The sequence below is a fragment of the Myxocyprinus asiaticus genome, chromosome 8, assembly GCF_019703515.2.
Source record: "Myxocyprinus asiaticus isolate MX2 ecotype Aquarium Trade chromosome 8, UBuf_Myxa_2, whole genome shotgun sequence".
Taxonomy (NCBI): Eukaryota; Metazoa; Chordata; class Actinopteri; order Cypriniformes; family Catostomidae; genus Myxocyprinus; species Myxocyprinus asiaticus.
In genome coordinates this window covers 51,798,666-51,821,284 of record NC_059351.1, presented here as the reverse complement: position 1 = coordinate 51,821,284, position 22,619 = coordinate 51,798,666, and the positions used below count along the sequence as shown (strand labels likewise).

Genomic DNA, 22,619 nt, shown 5'->3' with positions numbered 1-22,619 from the left:
GCTGGTTGTGTATGTGAAAGACATGGATGGAAAGAAGAGGAAAAAAAGTGGGAGGAGGGGTGAGAGAGAAGAAAAATAGGTTATTTTATTCAGATCCATCAGAATGACTTAATTTTAGTTGACTGTAGTAACAGATGATCATACCAGTGAAGAGGTGATTTTGGATCTCCTGGACTTCTTGACAAAGAAGGTGGATCTCATCTACCACATCAATATCTGGCTTCTTTTGTTGATTGATAGCTAACATAGTGGCCTTTTCTTGACTGTGCCTTGCTACAGCTTTGTCCTAATGACCACGATGAGAAGAGAATTGGAGAAGATAGAATTTAAACATAAAATGCCCACCATTTGGCAAATCTGACCACTCTTCTGTTCTGCTTCTGCCCGCTTACAGGCAGAAACTGAAACAGGAAGCACCCACCCTCAGAACGATCCAGTGCTGGTTGGACCAGTCAGACTCTATGCTACAAAACTGTTTTGATCACATGGACTGGGAGATGTTCCGGTCCGCCTCTGATGACGACATCGAGCTTTACGCTGATAGCGTAACGTGTTTCATCAGAAAGTGCGTGGAGGACATTGTTCCGACCAGAACAATACGGATCTATCCGAACCAGAAGCCATGGATTAATAGCAATGTTCGCGCGGCACTTAATGTGCAGACTTCCCCTTTTAATTCCGGGAACGCGGAGGAGCATAAACAAGCCAGTTATGCCCTCCGAAAAAGCAGAACAGCAAAATGCCAGTACAGGAACAAGATTGAAGGACAGTTTAACACCACCAACTCTAGAAGCATGTGGCAGGGAATTAACATCATGACGGACTTTAAAGGGAATAAAAACTCCACCATGAACACCGCTGCCTCTCTCCCTGATGAGCTAAATACTTTTTATGCTCGTTTCGAGGGAAATAACACCGCCCTCGCAGAGAGAGCTCTCGCGGCCGAAGCTACAGAGGTTAGTTCACTCTCCGTCTCTGTAGCGGATGTAACCCGATCCTTCCGACGGGTGAATATCCGCAAAGCCGCGGGTCCAGACGGCATTCCGGGCTGCGTCATCAGAGTGTGCGCGAACCAGCTGGCTGGTGTTTTTACGACATTTTCAACCTTTCCCTCTCTTTGTCTGTAGTCCCCACATGCTTTAAAACGTCCACCATTGTGCCTGTTCCAAAGCAATCAAAAATCACTTGCTTAAATGACTGCAGTCCTGTTGCTCTGACCCCCATCATCAGCAAATTCTTTGAGAGACTTATCAGATATTACATCTGCTCTGTGCTGCCTCTCTCTCTAGACCCATTGCAGTTTGCTTACCGCAACAACCGCTCCACTGATGATGCCATTGCATCTACAATACACACTGCTCTCTCCCACCTGGAAAAAAAGAACACTTATGTGAGAATGTTGTTTGTAGACTACAGCTCAGCATTCAACACCATAGTGCCCTCCAAGCTAGATGAGAAACTCCGGGCTCTGGGCTTAAACAGCTCACTGTGCAGCTGGATCCTGGACTTCCTGTCAAGCAGATGCCAGGTGGTTAGAATAGGCAGCAACATCTCATCACTGACCCTCAACACTGGAGCCCCACAGGGCTGTGTTCTCAGCCCACTCCTGTATTCTCCCACGATCAAAATACATCAGCACTGCACTTTATTACTCTTACTCTTATATCTCACACCAGACTGTCATAAATTATATTATTATTATATTATATTCTCTCTTAACAACTTACTATCAACCGACAGCCTGAATGTCAATACAGTACAATACAACCTACTGTACATTCTATATATACTTTTTTTTATTGTATAATGTGTATTCTATATTGTGTGTATTGTATACTGTACAGTGTATGTTATTATTTGTATATTGTGTTGTGTGTAATTATGTGTATATTAGACTTTAAATTGTGTTGTGTTAGTTTGATGTTATTGTAAATTGGTATATGTCTCATCACTGTCACGACTACTATGTTGATCGGAACTGCACCCAAGAATTTCACACACTATTGCACTTGTGTATATGGTTGTGTGACAATAAAAGTGATTTGAGATATATATATATAGTCTATTGTGTATTCCATATATACTTTTTTCTTTTCAATATATCTATTTTTTATTCAATTTAAAAAAAAAAAAGTAAATTCTTGTTGCCGTTTTTGTATTGTTGTGTACTGGAAGCTCCTGTCACCAAGACAAAATCCTTGTATGTGTAAGCATACTTGGCAATAAAGCCAATTCTGACATTTTGAGAGTTTGTTCATTTCTATTCAGCATTGGCCTTTTTATTGGCATTATAACTGAGTATAAAAAGGAACTGTGTTTTATCTGAACTGTCTGTGAGCAGAGACGATGTTTTCAACAGTTTTCATGCTGTGACGCTAAATGGATAAATTCTACAATGGAAGACCATAATTATTAGATGAGACATGTACAGTAGTGAGATGTTTTATTATGTTTAAAATTAATTTTCTTTTGAGTGTCTTTTCAGAATGTGCATGTCTTCGCTTAAGGGGAAAAGGTGATTTGGAAAACAGTGTGAACATTCAGTATAAATTAAATTTATTAGTACAGTGCTTTTATTAATACATACTGTTTTATAGTTGCTTTACAGAGAACATTGAACTTGTGTACGTGTATTTAAATCAGAATGTTTGTTACTTGGTTTGTTTCATCTGTGAAACTCCAGTATTCAGTATTGTGAGTTGAGTTCAGACTGATGATGATGCTGATGAAGAGAATTACGTTTCACTGCAAAGTAAACAAACAATAATTAATCACCTTCTTTACCACTTGGCATAAAATACTTTTCTTGGTATAAAGACTCATGAGAGAAATACTCCAGATTAAACCTCGGTCATCTGTTTTTATCCAGCATCTGTTTGAAGGAAGATTGTTAAGTAATCAATTTTTCCACAAACATGGAGGTGTTGAACATTGAATCACAAGTTCTAATTGTGTAATCTGTTTATTCACAGCTACCTGAAATTAATAAAATATGAAAATACAAAATTTCTATGAAGTACCATTATGTGATAAAAATAAAAACTAAACTCACTTTTCACTGCCATAACCCTCAGGAACCAGTCCAACAGACACGCCCACCACAACCAGAGCAATCACATATCCAATCACAACGATGAATCTGCTGCTAAGCACCTCCCTCTGTTTGGAGCTGATCTGTGATAGATTCTTCACACAGATGAAAAGCAGCACAGCTTCAATGAACATCCACACAAAGGAGGAGAGAAAGAAGAAGTGCAGAACACCTGATATCACTGCACACAACACCTGAAGAGAGAGATATGTTTCTTTAATATCTATCCAAAGCAAAGGTATTAGGGACTTTATGCAACAGTTACAAATGCAATGCTATGGCCTGGAAGTAAACTTGAATAAATAAAATTAAAAAAAATGGACCCACTTTATACTAAACATTCAAACTAAAGTTATTGAAGAGTCTAACTATAGCTATTGTTTGCCATTGTCATTGTCATTTTAACGGTCGTTACAGAAGACAAGTCTTACCCCAATGAGGCTGAAGTGGGTTATACAAAATGTAATAATTCTCACCTATGTCCTTCAGGGACTTTTGCGTGAGCAAGAACAGAAGGTGAGCCAACAGCAGACTCAAGCAGAGGTTGATTCGAGCCACATTGTTCACTCCAGGATTCCACCGACAAAAAGCAAGTCAACAGGGCCAAACTGAGGAACACCATCCCCATGATCACAGCCACCAAACCCAGCAGTTCCATCAGTGAGTCTTCCTAAGGAGATAAGTCACAATGCATCTGTGCCACATCTGTCGAAATTTGTCCTTGTACTTGCATATTTGCTATAAAACTTCACTGCACTATTTTAGATTGTTTTGTGTTACATATAAATGTAATGTAAATTCATTCATGTTCATTCATTCATTAATTCATACCATTCACGGAATAGTTGTCTCTTTTGAGGAGGTTTCACTACTTCATGAATGTTGTCTTTTCCTAAATCTTACCCATCACACCTCTTCTCTTACCTTTGGTGGGTTTCTGTTGGTTTTCATGATGAGAGTGAATGTTGACAGATGAACAAGAGCAGTGTGGCTGCTGTTGGTTTTTGAAATAGAACAGCCATCTACAACCCATTCTGTATTTTTCCAGTACACACAGGAAAGAGACCTGTTGGGATCCAACACCTTTACAGGGAAGAAAATGCATGCATATCAGGGATACCTCTTAGTTGGCAGCCTAAATTCACAGTGCAGATTTGGTCACACCACCATGACTGATTCTTCTATTAGCTCCATCAATCCAGAGGAACTTGAGATGTTTGGATTCTCCCAGTCTTGTGTTGACAGACTTTTGACCAATGACAATGTCTAGTCCACATTGCAGCTTATTCTGGCCAAGAACTGCTCACTCAGGATGAGGCAGTTTAATTGAATTGTAAAGCGATCTACCTCAAATAGGCAAGTTTTTATGTGGTTTGGGGCCAAATTCATCTGAAATACTTGATAACACCATACTGATGAGCATGGAAAAAAAAAAAAAAAACAGGTCTCAGTCTGTGACCAGCTGTACAGACAACACTGTAAAAAATACTTTGCGACCAGAATTTGTCCTTCCAACAGAAGAAAGAATTGATTGTTTTGCAAAAATAATTTATACAAAGCATATACAGTTGTTCAGATGGATATCCAAGTTTGTTACTACACGACTTTAAAAGGTTACAAAATACTCCCAACAAAATTAAAGAACGAACGGGTGTGACGTCATTTTGAACTAAGTGTTTTTGAGTTTGTTGTGGTGTTTCAACAGCTTGCCAGCGCAAACTTTCAGGAAAAGTTCATACCAGCTGTTAAACACCTTACTGCTATTTGTTAACGTAATTGGTGGGTGTGACCCGGTGCTCTTCCTACTTTGACGGCAAAAAATGTTTTGTTTAATTTCTTCCCTCAATCAAGCGCAGTCCACATGAACACACTAGATGCAGAGTTGCCGAGAGGTGTAAACTTACCATACAATCTGCAAATTGTTCACATATAGATATTTTCCAAGACGATGTCATGTATTTTTTAGATTAGTCAAAAGGAACCAAATATCCCCAAATACTCTTAAGTGCCCATTCACTTTTTAAAATACTGCTTCACATGTTTTTGTCTGAAGATTGTAATCAATTTACACTTCTGTTCAATCTCCATGACCTGTTTGAAACACTTTTATACACCCATCTTTGCAAGCGTCTAATAGTAATATATATATATATATATTATATATAAAAACCCAACATGCATTAAACTTTTCATGGATTATTTTAACAAAATTCATCATGAGATACAAGAGATGGTAAATGGTGCATACAGCCACATAGAGTTAGTGTTAGCATTTAGCACAATGAATGCAAACATGTCAAATTACACATTACTGCATATATTACCGTCATCAAGTGGTTCAAACAGCTTTTTACTGATCTCATGTGGAGTCTATTCATAGAATGAGGCATGTATTAAATAACACACTTTAATGTAACTTTGGTTAATTGTACAAGATGGTGCCGTGGATGGTCGCCTCGGTGTGTAGCTCTTCAGTTCTTTTGTTGTTTGTTTGTTTGTCCTGTGTTTAGTAATATTTTTCCAGTCAGTTTTACCAGGGACGAACTGCTGAACATTCGGCAGCATATACCAGAAAACTTTTCCTGGTTTTTGAATATTCAGACGTTTTGCTGGACATTTTAGTTGGAGATGTGGCTGTGTTGTTTAAATGCGCTAGGAGATGCAGGCGAGGGAGATGAGCAGGCGTGCTGGTCAGTCTCCTTCGGCGCGGCTTTCGAACAGTGCTGCCGAGTATTCATCTAGTGAATCTCCGCTCTCTTCCTAACAAAACGGACAAACTACATCTCCTCACCCGCACAAACAAGGACTTTTCAAACTCTGCTGCCTTGTGCTTCACAGAAACCTGGCTGAGTGAAGCCATTGCTGGGCTTTCAGCTGTTCAGACCGGATCGCATCGCGGAGTTAACGGGGAAAATGAGGCGGTAGAACATGCTTTTACAACAATGAATGTTAGTGTACAGATGTAACAACGGTAAAGAGAATGTGCTGTCCTAATTTGGAAGTGCTCTTTATTAACTGTAAGCCTTTTTACTCGCCGTGGGAGTTTTCCTCGTTTATTCTGGTGAGTGGTTATATTGCGCCAAACGCATGTGTGAACACAGTGCTGCAACAGCTGACTGATCACAGACACAGAACAACAATACCCGGACTCAGTTATTATTCTTTTAACAAAGGATTTTAACAAAAGAAAATCTCACACATGAACTAACAGCACATTACATGCCCCACCAGAGACAGGAACATACTGGATCATTGCTACACAACAATAAAGGATGCATATTGCTCTGTCCCTAGAGCAGCTTTGGGACTCTCTGATCACTGTCTGGTTCATCATCTTCCAACCTACAGGCAGAAATTAAAAATCAACCAAGCCTGTAGTAAGGACTGTAAAGAGATGGACCAATGAAGCAGAGCGGGAACTACAAGCCTGTTTCGATTGCATGGATTGGAGTGTTTTTGAGGCTGCAGACACCGATCTGGACAAGCTCACAGATACTGTTACATCATATTTCAGTTTCTGTGTGGATATGTGCATTCCTACTAGGACTTATTTAAAGTTAAACAACGACAAACCGTGGTTTACAGCAGAGCTCAGGCAGCTTCGCCATGCCAAAGAGGATCCTTACAGGGGTGGGGATAAAGTCTTGTACAATCAGGCCAGGAACACACTGAATAAGGAAATCAGAGTGGCTAAAAGAAGCTACTCTGAGAAGCTGAAAAACAAGTTTTCAGCTAACGACCCTGCATCACTGTGGAGTGGCATGAAACGACTCACAAATTACAGGTCTCCTACCCCCAACCCTGTGGTGGACCAACAACTGGCTGACGACCTGAATGTGTTCTACTGCAGATTTGAAAGGCCCAATCTCACACCCCACACCCACTCTGACCTTCACTTCACACAAACACCAACACCTCCTGTAACCCCCCTCCTGCTACTCAACCTGCACTTAAGATCTGTGAAGATGATGTGAGCCAGGTCTTTCGGAAACAAAATACGAGGAAAGCTTCAGGGCCAGATGGCGTCTCACCAGCGTGTCTTCGATCCTGTGTTAAACAGCTGGCCCCCATCTTCACACAGATCTTCAATAGATCACTGGAGCAGTGTGAAGTCCCATGCTGCTTCAAATGCTCAATCATTATTCCTGTCCCAAAGAAACCAAAAATCACAGGACTTAATGACTACAGACCTGTCGCCCTGACGTCTGTGGTCATGAAATCATTTGAGAGACTGATGTTGGCCCACCTGAAGAACATCACTGGACCCTTTCTAGATCCCCCTCAATTTGCTTAGAGCAAACAGGTCTGTGGATGATGCAATCAACATGGGATTGCATCATATCCTGCAACATCTGGACAGACCAGGGACATATGCAAGGATCCTTTTTGGGGACTTCAGTTCGGCTTTCAACACCATCCCAGCTATACTCCAGAATAAATTACACCAACTCTCTGTTCCCATGTCTATCTGTCAGTGGATTACCAGCTTTCTGATGGACAGGCAGCAGCTTGTGAGACAGGGGAAAATCACTTCCAGCACCTGTAAAATCAGCACTGGTGCCCTCCAGGGACGTGTGCTCTCCCCACTACTCTTCTCCCTGTATAGAAATGACTGCACCACCAAGGACCCCTCTGTCAAGCTCCTGAAGTTTGCAGACGACACCACTGTCATCGGCCTCATCCGAGATGATGATGAGTCTGCATACGGAAGGGAGGTTGAACAGCTGGCTGTCTGGTGCAGTTAAAACTACCTTGAGCTGAACACGCTCAAAAACGGTGGAGATGATTGTGGACTTTAGGAGGAACACCCCAACACTGACCCCCCTCACCATTCTAAACAGCACTGTGGCAGCAGTGGAATCATTCAGGTTCCTGGGCACTACCATCTCACAGGACCTGAAGTGGGAGACACACATTGACTCCATTGTGAAAAAGGCCCAGCAGAGGTTGTACTTCCTTTGCCAGCTGAGTAAGTTCAACCTGCCACAGGTGCTGCTGATACAGTTCTACTCAGCAGTCACTGAGTCTGTCCTCTGCACTTCAATAACTGTCTGGTTTGGTTCAGCTATGAAATCAGTCATCAGAAGACTACAAAAGGACAGTTTGGACTGCTGAGAGGATTATTGGTTTCCCCCTGCCCCCTCTTCAAGAACTATACATTTCCAGAATTAGGAAACAGACTGGAAAAATAACTCTGGACCCAACTCACCCTGCCCATTACCTTATTGAACTGTTGCCTTCTGGCCAACACTTCTGTGTCTGACGGTTCTGGTGCTCAGAGCTCTGGAACAGTTTTTTCCCCTCAGGCCATCCATCTCATGAACAGTTAAATTGCCCCATTGAGCAATAACTATGTGCAATACATAGTTTTTTATATTTATCCAACACATCCAACCTCTTCTGCTATTTCATTCCTCTGAGAGAAACCCCCCCCCAAAAAAACAAAAAACATTTGCAATCTACATAACAGATTTGTATTAGATTTGCACCATGTATGTGTGTGTACATGTACGTATGTGTATAATTATTTTTTATTATTATCCATGCCTTGCTGCTGTTTTTGCATTGTTGTTATTGTTGTACACTGGAAGCTCCTGTGACCAAGACAAATTCCTTGTATATGTAAGCATACTTAGCAATAAAGCTGATTCTGATTAAGGTTTAACACGTAGTGTGTTGACAGAACAGTGTGCGTATCATTTAAATGCTCCTCTAAACGTCTGCCCAAGCGCCGCGGCTGGTGTCCACATGTTTGCAAACAGTATACCATTGCTCAGCTGTTTCGACCTCCTTTTTAGCTCTGAGCGTAGAATGAAGACGTTCACTGTGAGCATATTAGAGCCTTAACTAAGCAAAGTTAAGGCTCTGATACACTCACAACTTGTTCATTCTTCATGGACTTAAGGTGGACTTGAAGTTCTGTCATGTCAGCTAATAAGATTGGAACCGCCCATTTCAGGAAGCTCTATTTTTTTGTGCACAATATGTATCACACAGTCAGTGAACGGACTGTAGGGGTGAGGGTCAGTCTAAAACTAGGATTCCCCCATTGTGCTACTGTACATTGCATTTCAGTTTTTTTTTTCCCCTCAATGGTTGTGAATTATGTATGTTCCCCATGCACCCACTTTTTTTTCCTGAGTTCAATGGAAAGTTGAAAACTGAAACTTGCTAGATCAGAACAGAGGCCGAAGGACTGTATGAAGAAAGAGTCAATAAAAGTAACTCAAATACAGGTGCATCTCAATAAATTAGAATGTCGTGGAAAAGTTCATTTCAGTAATTCAACTCAAATTGTGAAACTCGTGTATTAAATAAATTCAATGCACACAGACTGAAGTAGTTTAAGTCTTTGGTTCTTTTAATTGTGATGATTTTGGCTCACATTTAACAAAAACCCACCAATTCATTATCTCAAAAAATTAGAATATGGTGACATGCCAATCAGCTAATCAACTCAAAACACCTGCAAAGGTTTCCTGAGCCTTCAAAATGGTTTCTCAGTTTGGTTCACTAGGCTACACAATCATGGGGAAGACTGCTGATCTGACAGTTGTCCAGAAGACAATCATTGACACCCTTCACAAGGAGGGTAAGCCACAAACATTCATTGCCAAAGAAGCTGGCTGTTCACAGAGTGCTGTATCCAAGCATGTTAACAGAAAGTTGAGTGGAAGGAAAAAGTGTGGAAGAAAAAGATGCACAACCAACCGAGAGAACCGCAGCCTTACGAGGATTGTCAAGCAAAATCGATTCAAGAATTTGGGTGAACTTCACAAGGAATGGACTGAGGCTGGGGTCAAGGCATCAAGAGCCACCACACACAGACGTGTCAAGGAATTTGGCTACAGTTGTCGTATTCCTCTTGTTAAGCCACTCCTGAACCACAGACAATGTCAGATGACGTCTTACCTGGGCTAAGGAGAAGAACTGGACTGTTGCCCAGTGGTCCAAAGTCCTCTTTTCAGATGAGAGCAAGTTTTGTATTTCATTTGGAAACCAAGGTCCTAGAGTCTGGAGGAAGGGTGGAGAAGCTCATAGCCCAAGTTGCTTGAAGTCCAGTGTTAAGTTTCCACAGTCTGTGATGATTTGGGGTGCAATGTCATCTGCTGGTGTTGGTCCATTGTGTTTTTTGAAAACCAGAGTCACTGCACCCGTTTACCAAGAAATTTTGGAGCACTTCATGCTTCCTTCTGCTGACCAGCTTTTTAAAGATGCTGATTTCATTTTCCAGCAGGATTTGGCACCTGCCCACACTGCCAAAAGCACCAAAAGTTGGTTAAATGACCATGGTGTTGGTGTGCTTGACTGGCCAGCAAACTCGCCAGACCTGAACCCCATAGAGAATCTATGGGGTATTGTCAAGAGGAAAATGAGAAACAAGAGACCAAAAAATGCAGATGAGCTGAAGGCCACTGTCAAAGAAACCTGGGCTTCCATACCACCTCAGCACTGCCACAAACTGATCACCTCCATGCCACGCCGAATTGAGGCAGTAATTAAAGCAAATGGAGCCCCTACCAAGTATTGAGTACATATACAGTAAATGAACATACTTTCCAGAAGGCCAACAATTCACTAAAAATGTTTTTATTGGTCTTATGATGTATTCTAATTTTTTGAGATAGTGAATTGGTGGGTTTGTTAAATGTGAGCCAAAATCATCACAATTAAAAGAACCAAAGACTTAAACTACTTCAGTCTGTGTGCATTGAATTTATTTAATACACGAGTTTCACAATTTGAGTTGAATTACTGAAATAAATTAACTTTTCCACGACATTCTAATTTGAGATGCACCTGTAGATGTGTTTCACGGTGAAGTTGACTGGTTCGGTGAGATATGTGTTGTTGGTTTTGGGAAGGGTAGCTGAGATCACAGTGGACATCATGGTTTTAACTGTGTCATCTGTTGTGTTGAAGAATTCATGTCTGAGTAGACTATCCATTGTAGTGAAGCTCATGAAAGCCACAGCAGCAAAACCTGTATTACAGACAAATATTAATGTGAAGTATCTGAGAAAATAGTCATCTGACATTTTAAAGTCACATCAATTAGCAAAGTACATGAACACTTTTGTTGTGGAAACTTATTTGTCAGACAAACAAATCATGTTACTGTACACAATAATAAAGTGATGCTTCTCACATACTGTTAGTGTTGTTCTTTGCAATCTCAAAGATCAATTTCCATATTAGCTTTTTCTGTAATAATCAAAGGGATTTGTTTTATGTACACTTTTGGTCCAACCACAAGAACGCTGACTTCTACGAGCGAGAGAGAGAGAAACAAAACAGAAATAATCTATTGTCTGTAGGAGCGACGATTGTTTTAAGACTGCATGGGAGGCACGGCTTCCCCTAAAATTTAATAAGCAATGCAGCACTGACAAGTTTAATATAAACTGAGCAAAAAAAGAAATGTCCTCTCACTTTCAACTGCTTTTATTTTCAGCAAACTTAACATGTGTACATGTTTGTATGAACATAAAGATTCAACAACTAAGAACAAGTTTCAGACATGTGACTAACAGAAATTGAGTAATGTGTCCCTGAACGGGGGGTGGGGTCAAAATCAAAAGTAACAGTCAGTATCTTGTGTGGCCACCAGCTGCATTAAGTACTGCAGTGCAACTCCTCCTCATGGACTGCACCAGATTTGCCAGTTCTTGCTGCGAGATATTACCCCACTATTCCACCAAGGTACTTGCAAGTTCCCGGACATTTGTGGGTGGAATGGTCCTAGCCCTCAGCCTCCGATCCAACAGCTCCCAGATGTGCTCAATGGGATTGAGATCCAGGCGCTTCGCTGGCCATGGCAGAACACTGACACTCATGTCTTGCAGGAAATCATGCACAGAACGAGCAGTATGGCTGGTGGCATTGTCATGCTGGAGGGTCATGTCAGGATGAGGTAGGAGGATGTCTTCCCTGTAATGCACAGCATTGAGATTGCCTACAATGACAACAAGCTCAGTCCAAATCACCCTCCACCTCCAAATCGATCCTGCTCCAGAGTATATGCCTCGGTTTAACTCTCATTACTTTGATGATAAACATCCAACCATCACCCCTGGTGAAACAAAACCACGACTTGTCAGTGAAGAGCACTTTTTGCCAGTCCTGTCTGGTCCAGTGAAGGTGGGTTTGTGCCCATATGCGACGTTGTTGCCGGTGATGTCTGGTAAGGACCTGCCTTACAACAGGCCTACAAGCCCTCAGTCCAGTCTCTCTCAGCCTATTGCAAACAGTCTGAGCACTGATGGAGGGATTGAGCATTCCTGGTGTAACTTGGGCAGTTGTTGTTGCCATCCTGTACCTGTCCCTCAGGTGTGATATTCGGATGTACCGATCCTGTGCAGGTGTTGTTACACGTGGTCTGCCACTGCGAGGACGATCAGCTGTCCTTCCTGTCTCCCTGTAGTGCTGTCTTATGAGTCTCACAGTACGGACATTGCAATTTATTGCCCTGGCCACATCTGCAGTCCTCATGTCTCGATGCAGCATGCCTAAGGCACATTCATGCAGATGAGCAGGGACCCTGGGCATCTTTATTTTGGTGTTTTTCAGAGTCAGTAGTCTTTAGCGTCCTACGTTTTTATAACTGTGACCTTAATTGCCTAGCGTCTGTAAGCTGTTTGTGTCTTAACGACTGTTCCACAGGTGCATGTTCATTAATTGTTTATGGTTCATTGAACAAGCATGGAAAACTTTGTTTAAACCCTTTACAATAAAGTTATTTGGATTTTTACAAAATTATCTTTAAAATAGTGTCCTGAAAAAGGGATGTTTCTTTTTTTGCTGAGTTTATAATATAAGATGCCATATACATACATACACACATACAACCACATTTCAATGGGAGTCTGTAGTGGATGATACTCAAGTCAATGGTGCAAAACATCAGTATTGATTGGATGAGAGGCCCTCAACATGTCAACCTGGGTCCCACCCGGATGCCATGCTTCTCTGGAAACTTCATGAGCACTATTTGCATTGGATCTACATTCGACTGCCTATTGGACATTAGGCTTCCAATCAATGGATTTGTTTGTCCTGCCTGCAAAAGCATCTCTATATGATTGGTCAAGCTCTCAAATGGGTGGGACTTTGCAACAAACAGCCAATAAATAAAGCAGCAATGTATGTGATGACACATAAAAGCATTGAGGTCGAGCACAACGTTTAGCAGCATGGAGATACACGTGCAGTTATTTGCAATCTGATGTAACATAGGCAAAATATCCAATTATAAAAGCTGAAATTTTTTATTCATTTTATATTTTTTTGCAATTAGTCATAGTTTGTGCAACTTTTGGAAGAATCATTGCAGACGCCAACAATAGTTTGTACTTCCCCACTTTTGAAATCACCAGCCGCTACTGGTCTGTAGTTACTGAAACATGTCAGCACTATACCCCTATGTCTGGAAACAAAGATGTAACATTTTAACCATGGTTCCCAAACTTTTTAAAACTACAGCACCCCTTTATAGTACTTTTTTTTCCCCATGGCACCCCAACCACTCACAAATAAATAAAGAAATGTGATTTAAAACACCTTTATTTAAAAAGTTTTATATTTGTGTGTGTGTATATATTATATAAACATTAAAATAATGTAGCCTTTAAGTGTCTCTCCTAAACATTATTTCAAGGTTTAAGTAATTATTCAAGAGCTAGTAATAAAATAGAAACCAGAGTTAACAATGCTTTAAGTTTTCAGTAACAGCAGCAATTAAAAATATTGTGATAAAAACACTTAAAGAAATAGAACTACCTAAATTTGAGTCTTTACAGTGTGATTATTAGATATACATTAATACATATTCAGTACAGTCAGAGTTTGGTAGAAAAGCAGAACTGTCATTGAAATATATTGAGCTTAAAGCTCCTGAAGTTATCCAACAAAAGACAGTGGGTGCTTTTCTCTTTTTCTTGTCAATATTGTTTTCTTTTATTAATATTAAGTCGATTAGGCTGCATTTACACATCGCACAGATCAGATATTTTGAGATAGGATTTTTGTCCTGTCTGCATCACGTAATGTGTGTTGTGTTTACATTGATATCGCAGCAAAATGGCACAGATTGTTTTCTTGTCCGTTTACATGCTCGTAATACATTAACAGTTTTGTGTCCATTAATGTCAAAATTCCTTCATTTTTAAGTGCATGTTCACGCATGCAGCTGCATTCATTCATCACAAGACACGAGCGCTCTATAGCAAGCACAGACATACGCATGTGAACGTTTAAATGTAGACGGCTGAAGTCAAACAGTGCATGCAGGTACTGAATTCAGTCAGTAATCGGTACTGAAGGTACTTTTAACAGCTGGCTATTAATATTAAACAGAGCAGAGATTTCCTGGCACCCCTAGCCAGTTTTGCCGGCACCCAGTTTGGGAACCACTGATTTAAACTATTAAAAGAGGTTAACAACAATGTGGTACAAGTGAGATTTACTGTGTTGATGAAAGTGACAAAATAGGCAGCAACAAGCTACAGTATGCATTTACAATAATGACACAGACACACAGGAAGTAAAAGGACATGAGCGATACGTAAGAAAATAACACAAAAGTATCTACTGAAGCTCATGTTTTGCAGAATAACAGAATTTTGTAATAACTGAATAAGAGGTGTGAAGAGAATACAAACACACATACAGGGGCATGAAAAGGTCCTTTACCTGTAATAGTTTTCCGCCATCTAATCAAATGCCAAAGAAATGCTACAGTCAAATAGAAAGACTGATTAAGTGTTATACAAATCACTTATTGGCCCAATGCCAGAAACTTTACTCACATCTGGAGTTATTTGAGCTGTGACATTTTCAATCTGGTCAACAAGATTCAATATACTCTGCAGTGACCTGCTCAAAGAGAAAACAGAAAATAAAGTTTTTTTTTTTCCATAATAGAAAAAAAAAAAAAAAAAAAAATTGATATAAAGTGGCAACCATCTCCCACATACCCCTGACGTCTCAATTTTCACATCTGTAGTAAAAGAATGAGCATGAATTATAATCCATTGAAAAAAAAAAGATCTCGAAGTTTTTGTCTTAAAAAGCATGAATTGAAGTAACTCATGAACAATGCAGTACTCACCATTCAGGCAGTAACAGTTGTGGCCATCGACATCTGCCTTGCAGGTACAGAGATACGGAGGAACTTTATAATAGGAAACGCTGCCAATGTTGTAGGAACCGACACTACAGGTGCAGTCATCACTCTGAGAGTTGCAGGAAAAGCACTTGCAAGAGCCACTCTGCTGGTTACAGTCCACATGCATGGATGAATTTGTGCAGTAGCTTGTGTCACCAGAGGGGAGCAGTAGCAGTAATTTCCTTGAATTTTGTATCACTATATTACTAGTTATGTATGGAGTGGTGGTGGCGTAGTGGACTAAAGCACACAACTGGTAATCGGAAGGTTGCTGGTTCAATCCCCACAGCCATCACCATTGTGTCCTTGAACAAGGCACTTAACTCCAGGTCCAGAGACTCCAGCTGTGAAGCAGCAGACGGAGATTATCCGGCACATCCTGCCCCGGCTCAAAATCCTGCACCCCATCTGCTAGTCACCAAGAGCGTCCCCCTGCAGTGACTGCGGCCCGGTCCCAGCGTAGAGCCCACCGCAGGAAGCAGATGCCACCCGTCTCACGGCGGCCAAGAACCCGCGAAAGGCTTTGAAGCGCTCCCGAGACGGGCGACCCAGGGAAGACAAAACCTGCTGCTCTGGAGCTGGTAAGCAGACCACTCCATCCCCCGGTCGAGGGCTGGGAGGAGAATCTTGTTACCTTTACATTTAATTGCACTGCATGCCCAAGTGGCTGCAGTACCCAAGAGTTCTACAAGAGCAGTGATGCCCCACCCACCAGTACATCTGACGAGATTGTCCCTCCAGCCGAGATGAAGGCGTTTTACAGCCCCTACTTCATTGTATCGAATAAAGGCGGTGGGTTGCAGCCAATCTTGGACCTGCGAGTACTGAACCGGGCTTTACAGACTCCCGTTCTAGATGCTGACGCAAAGACGCACCCTAGCGAGCGTCCGGCATCAAGAACGGTTTGCGGCGGTTAGACCTGAAGGACGTGTACTTCCACATCCCGATTCTACCTTGACACACACCCTTCCTGTGGATTGCATTAAAGGGTCGGGTGTATCAGTACAAGATCCTCCCTTTCGGTCTGTCCTTGTTCCCTCGCGTCTTTACGAAGGTCGCAGAGGCAGCCCTTGCCCAGCTAAGGGAAGTGGGCTTTTGCCATGTGATGTATTTTTCCACTTAAATATTTCTCTGGGTGAGGTGTGGTCTCCGGTGTCCTCCCCTTGGGAGGGACACCCCTGACTAGACCTAGTCAGCCCAGTCAGATTATCCCCCTTTTTTTTTCTTTTTTTTTTTTAAGGGAGTGGGAAAAAAAAAGCCACAACTGGGCTAGCCTGTCTATCTTTTGGGTAGTCGGCTTGTCCCCAAAGGGCCGTTCAACACTCATAACTATGTTGGGGGAGGTTATGTGTTGGCTACGAGGCACACAGTTTTCTGTCCGTCCCACACCGCCAGTTCACGTAACACAGTTCAGCCAGTTGTGGTGTTTCGTATAGGGACCACTAGCGTCACTACATCGACACAACGTTGAGTGAGTGACAGATAGGGAACATCCTGGTTACTTGCGTAACCTCCGTTCCCTGATGGAGGGAACAAGACGTTGTGTCCCTCCTGCCAAAACGCTGAACTTTATGCTGAAATGGCCAGACCTGGTCTCGACTCCTCAGCATAAAACCTGAATGAGTGGTTGCATACCAGCTCCTTTTATACCCGTATGTTCAGGGGAGTGGCATGCAAATACCACTCGCCAATTTTCATTGGCCTTTTATCAAAGACCAGAGGTGTCTCGGGCTCCCAAGAGTGACCCTTAGTGTTACTACATTGACACAACATCTCATTCCCTCCAACAGGGAATGGAAGTTATGCAAGTAACCATGAAGTTCTTCACACAGATGAAAAGCAGCACAGCTTCAATGAACATCCACACAGAGGAGGAGAGAAATAGGAAGCGCAGAACACCTGATATCACTCCACAACACCTGGAGACAATGAAAGGGATTGTAGTTATAATTCTGTGAGAAACAATAGCTTTCACCTGGAGAATAATTCTGACCTTGATAGGGTGTATGTAATTATGCTACTGTTGTGCGAGGAAAAATAAAAGGTGAGCCAATAGCAGACTCAAACAGAGGTCGATTTGAGCCACGTTGTTCACGCCAGGATTCCACAGACAAAAAGCAAAAGTGAACGGGTCCAAACTGAGAAACACCAGCCCCACAATAAAAGTCACTAAATTCAGCATTTCTATCAATGGATCATTCTGGAGAAGTACATGTTCTTGTTAGAGATACATCTGTGAAATGGGTTTCTTTTAAACTTTTAATATTTATTTGTTATTTAAACTAAGGCAGTGCCAAGTTGTCTGGATTCAGGGAGTACTGCTGACTGAGACAACAATGAACTTCATAACAATTAGCATCTCTACGTGAAGCACCACACTCCACTGAGTTGGAATTGTAGATAACACTCCTCATTGTTGGTCCTTCACATCTGTTCCTCTCCCCCCCCCCCCTTTCCTTGATCCACTCATCTCCCCTTCAGTTCAGAATTACCACAGACATTCCTAAGATCTGTATGTACAAAAGTACCTTGTTCCATGAAAACAAAAGGTTTTGAATGTGCATGTTGGATATCATATGAAAGTTCTCAATGAGAGTTGTACAAATGATTTCATTCTTAACATCGTATATCTGGTAACAGTTTTGACAATTTAGAGAAATCATGTCTCTGTTGAGGTGTGTCTTTCTAGGGCTTCAAAGCAAATTATCACAATTAGTCAGAATGGTGTGACCACCTGATTTGCTGACTTCCATTCAATTCCAAATTCCTATTGTATACCATTTGATTTTTGAGGTTTATTCTGGGTATTTAAAAGGAGAACTAGAACAATTCTAGGAGAATCTGTAGACAGAACTCCCGCACAATTGCTGTGTGCTGTTTCTATTGCCAGGTATGTTCCTCTAGTATTTTAGTTATGCATCTTTGGGTTATATTCTAATCTTTGTAAATTGGCTTTTTTTTTATTATATGATGCAAAATTTTAATTCCTATCTGGCAAATAAATTGTTAAACTTTGATTTATGTAAAATTCCATTTGGACTCATGACTAGTAATTCTTGCACATATGACGTTACCATGAGTTCACTGGACCAGGATACGATTATTGCGGGCCAAGAATGCATGCAAATCCTCTGGCACTGTCAGTCACTGACTTATCACTCATCTAAACCAAGTTGTAGGTACATGACTAATCAAACCTATCATTTGATTCAGCGAGGAAACCTAAAGATATTAGTAAACCCTTACAACATCTAGATTTAGAATGAACTGGCAACCTTGTGTCCATGAGGTTAACATTCACAGAATGAACAATTAATGAGAACCAAATGAACAAAGAAATTAAATTATGATTCTTAAATGGTGATCAGAAATGGATGAAAACCTTAATTCAAATGAGGTTTACTATGACTAAAATCTGATCAAATTAACAATTGAATCAGATACAAATATTATCTAAATTGTCTCATTCCATCCACTGGAGGCTGCTAAGGTGCAGAACTTGAGCGTAATCTTGGACCGAGACTTTACCTTGATGAAGATTACAGAGTTGTTCACCAGCAGATATCACCCGCAGGGCATCCGAAAACCTATGAAGTATCGAGTGAAGCTCTCAAATATTTGATTAATGGGATTGTTTTGCTCCCAAAGAGGTTGGGCCCACTGCAGTGCCCGTCCAGAGAGCAATTCAATGATATAAGCCACCTTAGCCCGCTCTGTGGGGAAGAAATGCAGCTGCATCTCTAGGGAGAGTGAACACTGGGGCAAAAAGCTGCCACAGTTCTCTGCCGATCCGAAGTATGGCGCTGTATCGACCAAGGGACTAACAGAATAGACTAGTGGGAAAAAAAAAAAAAAAAAAAAAAAAAAATTGCAGAAGTGTTGGTCGAGATCAGTGGAGCAGAGGGGTTAGATGAGGTGGTTAGTCCTCAGTGTCAACCAGCTCCAGGACAGGGTCCAGACCTGCTGGGTTCATGGTTCTGTGATGGTCTGGTATCCTGTGACAGTAACCCAGACTCAAAGATGGAGACAGCAATTAGCAGGTGAGTGAAGAATGAGCAGATCAATTCAGGAACTGACAACAGTACTTAGTGGTTATAGTATTTGCAGGTTGAAGTATCACACTAAGGGAAGGAGACGTGGAATAAACGTCTGAAATGCAGCCGCGATCAGATGATAAAAGACATTTGTAACTCTAAGTGCAGTCTCTGTACTGCGATCCTGATTAAATCCTGACTGAAATTGTTAATATATACACTTTCTTTGTAGAAAATGAACATATTTGGGAGGATACTACCTTTTCTAGTATTTGATATAAACAGATTTGAAATTGGTCTATAAGTAGCCAGTTCTCCAGGATCAAGTTGTGGTTTCTTAATAAGCTGTTTGATCACTGCCATTTTAAAGTTTCTTGGGACATGTCCCAAGGATAGCGAGGAGTTAGAAATATTAAGAAAAGGTTCTGAGATTACAGGGAATACCTCTTAAGAGCTTAGTTGGTATTGAATCTAACATACATGTTGTGGCTTAGAATGTTTTGATAAGTTTTGTTAGCTCTTCATGACAGCAAAGGATTGAAGTTGCACGTGAGAAATTGAGACACTGTGACAGATGATTGCATAATTCCAATTTTATTTCTGATTTACATTTTCAGTAAAGAAATTCATGTAGTTATTACTATTGTTCTGCGACGGAATATCTGGTTCACTTGAAGCTTTATTCCCAACCAATTTAGCCACAGTACTGAATAAACACCTAGGATTGTAGTTATTTTCTATGAGTTTGTTAAAATATGCTGACCTGGCAGCTTTTAGTGCCCGTCTGTAGCCACACACACACACACACACACACACACACACACACACACACACACACACTATCCTTCCATGCACCACGAAATACCTCTAATTTTGTATTCTTCCACTGGTGCTCCATTTTCTGAGCTGCTCTTGAGATCATGAGTATCATCATTGTACCATGGTGCAGGGCTTGCTTTAATTTTCTTTAAACAAAGTGGGGTGACACTTAAGAGTGCTAGAGAAGACTGTATTTATATTTGTTATTTCAATTTCTTCTAGACTTTGGGGCTTATTGAGTGTATGTCACTAATCTTCCAGATCTATCTTTAGTGTTCGAAGGAATAGATCTACCTTAACGATGGCGTGGTGTAGAATGAGTAATATTAGCTGATCGCAGCATACAATAGAGGTGGTAATGATCTGTGATGTCATCACTCTGCGGAAGAATTTCCATATTATCAACTCCATATGACAGAATTAAATCTAGCATATGATTATGGCAAGGAGTTGGTCCCATTCCATTTTGTCTGACTCCAAGAGAGTTGAGAATGTCGATAAATGCTAATCCCCAGGTGTCATTTTCATTATCTGTGTGAATGTTGAAGTCACCAACAATTAAAGCTCTACAGTAACTACAAGATCTGAAATTAGCAATTTCACCAAGGAAATCAGAATAAGGCCCAGGTGATCTATATTCTGTTGCAAGGGCAAGAGATTTTTTTTTTTTTTTTTTTTAAATATCTGACGGTGTCACATTAATCATTATTAGTTCAAAAGACTTTAAACATATCCTGTCATCTAAATTACACCAACAACGTCACTGTAAATTGTAGCAACACCTCCTCCTCAACCTTTCAGACGAGACTCATGTTTATAACAATAACCTGGGTGAGTAGATTCATTAAAACTCATATTCATCCTGTTTAAGGGAGGTTTCAGACAAAGAGCACATCCAAACTATGATCTGTAATTTCATTTACAATTAGTGCTTTAAGAGTTTGACCAAACCGATCTAACATTTAGTAGCACTACCTTTGTATGATGTTTTATCTTCAAATGTTTTGTATTTTAAGTTCAACCTTAATTTTTTTTCTAAATGATTTAGTGAGGGGTTTGTGTTTGGTAGTTCAGGGAAAAGACACAGTCTCTATATGATATCTAGAGACAGTATCACCTAGGTGTTGTAGTTTGTGACCTGTGTGATGTCACAAGGCAGCTAGCAGATGTTTGGATTAACCAGTTTGTCTGCTTACTGGGGCCCAAGTCAGGTAGTCAAATACTATCATTAAGCCTATGAGCCAAATTACTAGAGGAGAGCATCCCACCAGGGAAGGTGCTGGAGTCAGTCATGTTTTAGCAGGTCAGGTCTACCCCAAAAACTCCAATTGTCTATAAATCCTATGCTATTCTCCGAACACCACTCAGACATCCAGTGACACTAAATCTACTATAAACCTCGTCACCACGATGAGCGGGGGGGGGGTGGTCCAAGAATATTACAGTGTCTGACATCCTTTTTGCAAGTTTGCACACCTAACATTATCTTTAGTGATCTAATGAAGCCGGACTTAGTGCGAACATGAATAATTTTAGAAAATCTACATTTAGCATTAGCCAGCACTTGTACATTTTATGTCAGATGCCCGAGCCCCCAAAATGCATTTAACAATGGTGGTTGTAGTCACCGTTTCCATGTTCGTTATAATAGAGCCACCAATAACAAGGGCTCTTTCAACATGATTCTCAGTGGGTGCATCATTGAGTAGGGAAGAGTCAATTGGAAATTCTAAAAGGAATGGGAGAGTGGTGTCACTTTGCAGAGCGAGTATGCCGCTAAAGACATCACCCAAATGCCCTGCTGTGGTGGCTCTAGAGCCAGAACCAGTGTGCATGTTGCTCGCTGTACTACCCACATCTGAAACAGCATCCACCAGCTTCTCTCACTGACCTCCACTTGCGTTTGGATGCATGTCTCTAGCTCATTAACCTTCTCCGTCAGCCTGACTAATTCTTTACATTTATCACATGTGAATCCCTCACTGCTGATGGAAGAAGCTGTAGTAAACATGACATGCAATGCAGGAAGCATGCCGTGTCTTACCACAATTGTTTGTTGTTGGTTGTTCCTGAGCGGCAAGGGTTTGAGATAGATGTGAATCCCTCACAATTGTTTGTTATGGTTGTTCTTGATAAGAGGTGCTTCGAGATCAATGCAATAATCCATGTAATACATGAGAAAATGGGTGTGCGCAGTTTATTCGCGATGAGAACGTGGGGGAAAACTATGCGCGCCGAAAAATGGCAAAGGATAAAATGATTAACGTATGAAAATAAGCAATGCCAAGCAGGCTACAAACTCGTGCAACGTGCCGGCAGCAACCAGATGAATTAAGTACTCATGGAACAGATGTGTTCCAAGTCGTTTCCTGAATGTTGACATGGTATCAGCAGATCATGGAGGCTGAAAGTCAATTCCACCACAGAGGAAGTGAATGATCTTAAAATGCTTTGTGCCTCTTTGCGAGGACCACCACTCATTCCACCATGAACCACAAAGAGTGAGTGG

General features: G+C 41.1%; 1 protein-coding gene across 2 annotated transcripts in view; it reads right to left on the bottom strand.

Moving 5' to 3' along the window:
• Nucleotides 1-22,619, bottom strand: part of LOC127444713 (adhesion G protein-coupled receptor E3-like) — a 242,069-nt gene that overhangs the window by 65,964 nt on the left and 153,486 nt on the right. The window lies entirely within an intron of this gene.